Here is a 7,139-nt window from a genome sequence, read left to right as displayed (position 1 = left end):
TCTCCCTGACATGGCTGCTTCAACACTAACTGCGGTTACTGAAACCACGCCTTCTTTCTTTGCGTGCACATTTGGGCGGCATTATGCTAATATATCCACATAGTGACGTAGACATGTGGGGGCGTGTTTAAACGAGGTGTTTTAGGAGGGCGTGGACAAGTATTAACTTTTATAAAGAATATCTCTTTGGGTTTGAGACTTTAGTCTTTGCAACTTTAGGGATCTTATCTATGCACGAACAGCTTGTAACACTCCAAAGAGAAAGGAACATTTGAAATTGCATCATATGACCCCTTTAAAATGACCTTCGCAAATATACTATACAATGGCACAACTTGCATTTTACCCCACTGCCAGTAGGTGGCGTAAACAAGCCCTGACCTACCAGGAACAAAGGGTTGAAAGGGTTGAACTAGGAATGAGTGTTCAACCCCTGGGAAAGTGTTTCAGTACAAAACTAACTCTGCTTCTCCATTTCACACAGGATGTTATTATTTTCAGTTCTTACAAGAAACAGTAGGCACCAAAATCGTAACTATTTATATATCGATTGGAAAGGCGTTTTAATCTGGTAAATTGTTGACGGTGCTTTACAGCTGTCTAATAGTGTTTTCCTCACCTTCAGAGCGAGAGTCCCAGGATGTTCACATACACGCAGAGGTTTTATATTCAAAACCTGTCTCGGCAAGGCATCTCATTATTCCTGTCTGAAAGTATTGGCACACAGAGAGAAGTGTGATTATTGGTGATAAATGTATAAGTATTACGCTTATCTTATCCATTGGTCTCAGTGTGAGCTCTCACCCAGAGCGTTCCAAGCAAATGGGTAAAATATGAACATGCAGGAGGTGTAGATTCTCTATTCTCCAAAAACAGATGCAGATCTAATAGAATATGCATAAAATGTTGTGTAAGAAATGGACAGTGACTGATATGTTAACAAATTTGTTCACAGCTTGGGACAGGTAACTTGATTTGTAGCCTGTGTGAACAGTATTTTGTATATAACTTTAACAAATCATATAATGACTTGAATACATATAATTTCTTAAAAAACAAAATTCATGTATGTATATGTATGTATTTGTTGGTTTGCCACCATTAATCAAAACGTCAGGGAGATACAACTTCAAATATCATTAAAAAAAGAATCAATGAAATTTTTTAATTAAGCTTTAAAAAAATGAAAATGAAATATTATGTATTTTGGCATAATATATAGCATATATAGACAGTATATTTTTATGACAATATAGCTTCACTGTTTATTAATATTTGAAAAACTTGGTGCAGCCAACTTCAGAAACATGCAGAAAAAAAGGAAATTATATCATAGAGAGGAGGATCCCTGCAGACCGTGGTTGTTTGTCAAGGTCAATACATTTCTTAAAATATCAGATAATTTAACTAAAAAACAAACAAACAAATGCCCCCCCCAAAAACAAACAAACAAACAAACAAACTAATAAATAATAATAATAATAATAATAACAATGATAATAATAATAATAATAATAATAATAATAATAATACATATTATTTGTAAAATACCTTATAGTTAAATATCAGACTTTGACATGTAAAAAAAAGAAAATAATCAAATAATCAGTAATAATGTAGTAAATATGTAATATGTAATGTAATATGCAAAATATGTTATTACTTTTTACTTGATGGTTACACCACATAACATTTTTAGAGTCATTAAATGTGATTTAATATAGAATTTTCTTTTTTTTATTATAGACACTCGTACATGTCATTAACCCATCAACCACATTTGCAACTGGGTAAAACATGCTAAATGTTTTTATGTGATTATATATTGGGTGTATGGTGTGTGGTATTGCATGGTAAAAGACTGATAGGAAGACAAAGTGTTTGTGATTTGTATATTTGAGCATGTAGTACGGGCATCAGCGAGAAGAATTGGATGGATTCAATGGACTCCGAATAAAGCACTCACTCTATTCTCTCTCCCTTCTCTTGTCTTTTCATCTCTCTCAGTCAGTCTGGAAACAGCTGTCATGTTTGACTGACAGGCTAACATACACTCGACATGGTCAGATTCTCTTGTGTGAAAGCCCTGTTCTCTCCCTCAGCCTGGCCAGAGCTGAGACACATATCAAGAAAAAGCTTTTTCCATCTCTCCGTTCAAACTCATACCACACTGCCAAAAGAGAGAGAGCGAGAGAGAAAGAGACAGATGCTTCACATCTCTTGCTTTGCCTTTAATCACACTCAATGTCTGCCGTTCCTTACAACTGCTTTCATGCTGTGACTGGTCAAAGATACGTGAATGAGATGTTTCAAAGTGCTAAACCAATTTAACAGGCATTCCCATATGAAAGGAGACACAATGGAAGCTGTTTAGAGCAGTCATCAATACCATCCACAAAGACTACAATGAGGGGACAAACACCTCACTTCACAAAGGACAACATGTTTATTAATCCCTGCTCTCCGTTACCAAGCTTTGCATCTCCGACGACGAAGCACAGTAATGATTTACGACAGCTGTATCTTTCTATTGCCATTGAGTGGTTGATGAGATGTCGTCATTGATGTAAGACACTGTGAACACCTGAAAGGACCTCACAGGAAAAGACACACGCTTTTTACTTAAATCTCCGTCAAAGTGGAGTATATTACATAACAGTGATGTCCTTTAATGAATATGTAGTGTTTCTGATCTGCTCATCGGAGGTCTTGAAGTTTGCTGAGGCTTAAATCGACACTAAAAACGACCAGATTGGAGATTTGTTTTTGATGTCAGATTGTAATAACAGAGCGATTGAGAGTGTCTGTGTGGAGAGCACAGATCATGAGGCTTTGGTCATTGCTGAAGTGGTGTTAGTGTTTATTTGGTGTGTTGTTTGTGGAATAGAGGACAGGGCAGGACAGGGTGAGGTTTGGTGTGGAGCTCTTGACTTGGCTTCCCTGGTATAGTGTTTCCCCACTTTCTCATATGTTCTTCTCAGCCCCATCAGCAAGGGAAATAATACTCCTTAACTGACACCAAACTAGTACTGTATTCACTTTAGCATATAATACTGAATATCATAAAGCATCATCCTTTATGCTTGCTATTAGGGGCCAAGCACCAATGGTGCGTAGACACCTATTGTAATAGTTGGCGTTCCTGTTATTATTATTATTATTATTATTCAGTTTCTTCTTCTTCCGCTCTTGAGTCTATGGCAGCCCATTGAACCGCTTGTAGGAAAGTTATGAATACAGATAGAGGACAGTCTCAACATTAACCATAGCAAGTTTGGAGTCTCTAACTCATACCGTCTAGTGCCACCAACAGTTCAAAGTTGTACATATGTTTATGCTAATAACTTTTGAACCTTAAAGTTTAGAAGCAAAATTATTTTTTTCCTCTGATTACTTGGTTCATGTCAAGTCAAATATACTTTTTTCGAACTTGTCCTAGACAGTTTGTCTGATTATCACCAAAATTGGCTCAGATCATCATCAGACCATGCCGACAAAAAGTTATGGAATTTAAGTTGATTAGTCAAACTGTTCTCAAATAATACTTTAGTGTATTGCAACCAAACTTGGTATGTGTTATAATAACCATGGCCTGAGGCTACCAGCACCGTTTCGGAGCAGTGCCACCTAGTGGTCAAGAGATATGAAAAATGAATATTTTTGCTTATAACTTCTGACTGGTTTGGCCGCAAATCACAAAACAGTTCTCTTTAGATTCGTTGCAGCATGCAAACCATACCCAATTTTGACATGTCATACCCAACATTTTGACATTTTGTTGTAATATGCGATATTTTACAAACGCATTGGCGTATCGTTACGAAACTCGGTATGTTGTCCTCAGCACCATACCCTGATGGTATTCAAAAAGTTTTGTGGCTGGTCTCAATATATTCTTTGGGTCATGCCGAGAACATAGACAAGTTTCACCATAGTTAGCCAAACTTCCTGTCTGCCATTTCGATTTATGTTGAAAATCTACTGCATCCAAAGCAGTATCTCTGCAAAGCTTTGACGTTTACAACAAACTTTGTATGTGCCATTATCACCTCACACTGACCTTGCCACATCAATTTCGTAACAGCGCCACTTATTGGTCAAAAGTGATAAACCGTTCATTTTAAGCCACTGACCATTTATAATGACATTTCCAAAAAATTTTAAAACGTTTGATTAAAATAACCTATTGTAATGATCTCAAAATATTCCTTGGGTCTTGCTGAGAACATAGATACCAATTTTTCCATCGTCAACTTCCTGTCTGCCATTTTGATTTTCTTTAAAAACATAATTTTTCGAACTCCTCCTAAACCATTTGTCTGATTTTCACCAAATTCAGATCATCTTCAGACTGTGTTGACAAAAGTTATGGATTTTGTGACGATAGACAAAACTGTTTTTGTTTAGTGCCGCAACACATCTGAGGCATGATGCCAAAATTACTCTGAGGTTGTATCTCTGCAAAGCTTTGACATATTGACAGCAAACTTTGTGTGTGCCATTGTCACCTCACACAGAATACACCATATTGATTTGATAATAGTGCCACCTATTGGTCAAAAGTGATAACCCATTAAATCATATTAGTAGCGGTTGTATTTATGTTTTTTTAGTGAAGTGAAGTGTGGCCAAGTATGGTGACCCATACCCAGAATTTGTGCTCTGCATTTAACCCATCCAAGTGCACACACACAGTAGTGAACACACACCCGGAGCAGTGGGCAGCCAATGCTGCGGCACCCAGGGAGCAGTTGGGGGTTCGGTGCCTTGCTCAAGGGTCTCACCTCAGTCGTGGTATTGAAGGTGGAAGAGAGCACTGGACATTCACTCCCCCCACTGACAATTCCTGCTGGACCTAAGACTCAAACCCACAACCTTTTGGTTACGAGTCCGACTCTCTATCCATTAGGCCACGACTGCCCCAATTTTAGCCATTTTGACTAAAATCATCTTAAAACGGCTTCAATTACTAAATGCTGCAGTTGGTCTGATTCTTGCTGCCTTGCTTCTGTAATGCTTGGCCCTGATAATTGCTGCTTACTGCTATGTTTAAAATTGCTACAGTATATCATCTTTAAACTAAAAATAATCAGTCTTGTTTGAATAATAGGAATTTCCTCTCATCTCTACCTTTAATGAGAAAACTGTATTTATGAATGAAAAAGTGCTTTCAATTTACATGTTTTAAACATGTGCATCAGTTCCACACAAATCAATGAAGTTGCATCAATAGTTTTCTCACTCTTGGTTTAGTTCAGTAATTCTTTATCAGGAAATATACACCGGGCACTTTATTAGGTACACCTGTTTAGCTGCTCATTAACGCAAATATCTAATCAGCCAATCACATTGTGGCAAATCAGTGCATTTAAGCATGTAGACATGGCCAAGGCAATCTGCTGAAGTTTAAACTGAGCATCAGAATGGGGAGGAAAGATGATATAAGTGACTTTAAATGTGGCATGAATAGCATCTCTGAATGCACAACACGTCAAAACTTGAAGCTGATAGGCTACAACAGCAGAAGACCACACTGGGTGCCACTTCTCCCAGCTAAGATCAGGAAAATGAGGCTACAATTAACACAGGCTCACCAAAATTGAACAACAGAAGATTAGAAAAACGGTTGCCAGGTCTGATGAGTCTTGAATTCTGCTGCAACATTCGGGTCAGAATTTGATGTAAAGAACATGAAAGCATGGATCCATCCTCACTTGTATCAACAGTTCAGGCTGCTCGTGGCGGTGTAATAGTGTGTGGCAGTGGTTCCCAATCCTGGTCTTGGAGAATCGCCAACTAATCAAACATAGGCTACCTGATTCAACTCATTAGTAAATGCTGCATTCGAAAGCTGAAAAATGCTGCCTTTCGGAGACTGTAGAGATAGTTTTGAAACAGTCATTCTTGCTTTCATTTACAACACTCTATTACTGTAACTCATATGTCGGGCTATCTCTCTCCTCAATTTCTCATCTACAAATGGTCCAAAATGCAACTGCTCATGGGCAGCCGTAAACATGATCATATCACTTCAATTCTACACTCTTTACATTGGTTGCCAGTCCAATACTGTATTTAATTTAAAATTTTAGTTTTCGTTTATAAAGCTTGCTGCAATCAAGCCCCCAAATACCTCTCTGACCTAATTGTTACTTATAACTAGGGCTGCACGATAAATCGCATGCGATATTTAACGCGCATCTTATCAGTAAAGCCGGTTCTGTAATCAGCGGTAAATCTCCATCACCTGCGGTCTTTCACATTGAGCAGCATTAACTACACAGAGCCGTTGTTCAGTGAAGAGTTGCGCAAAACCACGCTCATATTCGCGCGATTTTTTGCGCTGCTCGTCAGTGCTCAATTATGACGTGGATATACTGAAACTTTCTGCTAAACATTTAAAAGTATGCACATTTCTTTACAGAAAAGCATACACACTTTTAGGGCATAATAAAAGTTGGTAAACTGGGGCACAGCAAGAATTTGAATAAGTTTGAAAAGTGAAAAAAAAAAAAAGTTTGACTGGCTGTTGACTGTAAAATCCTTGATTTTTTTTTACTTAAAGGGGTCATCGGATGCTACATGCACTTTTACAAGTTGTTTGAACTGAAATGTGTGTTGGCAGTGTGTGTTCACAACCACCCTATAATGATAAAAATCCACCCAGTGTTTTTTTTTTTTATCTACTAAAATCTTTCCCCCTTTCTCAAATCGAGCCGATCTCAGATGCCTGTCTGTGTGATGTCACAAAAACAGGCCCCTCCCACGATAGTTTGATTGACAGTAGCGTTTCAGCACAGACTGGACTGGTGTCTTACCTTAGACCCGCCCTGAGTGAGCTGTCATCAGTCCGCCATTGTTTCACCGCCGGAGCAGATGTAGACAAGAATGACTCCTAAACGACTAAGGTATTCTGTTGTTGGATGTAATAATGAACATAGCAGTCGTCATTTACTCCTGACATCTGAGCCGCTGAAGACGCAGTGGATTATGTTTGTTTTTAAGGGAATGCGCCCCCGAAGCAAAAAGCTGGTATGCATTGCATGTGTGATCAGCGGCAGCTGGATGCAATAATTGCATGCGTTACACTCGAAGTAGATTGGTCTCTCGAAGCGAGATCCCAATTCGTCGGTCACGAC

Source organism: Sinocyclocheilus rhinocerous, unplaced genomic scaffold, assembly GCF_001515625.1.
Source record: "Sinocyclocheilus rhinocerous isolate Xijiao unplaced genomic scaffold, SAMN03320098_v1.1 scaffold212, whole genome shotgun sequence".
NCBI classification, from domain to species: Eukaryota; Metazoa; Chordata; class Actinopteri; order Cypriniformes; family Cyprinidae; genus Sinocyclocheilus; species Sinocyclocheilus rhinocerous.
Note: the sequence above shows the minus strand (reverse complement) of the source record.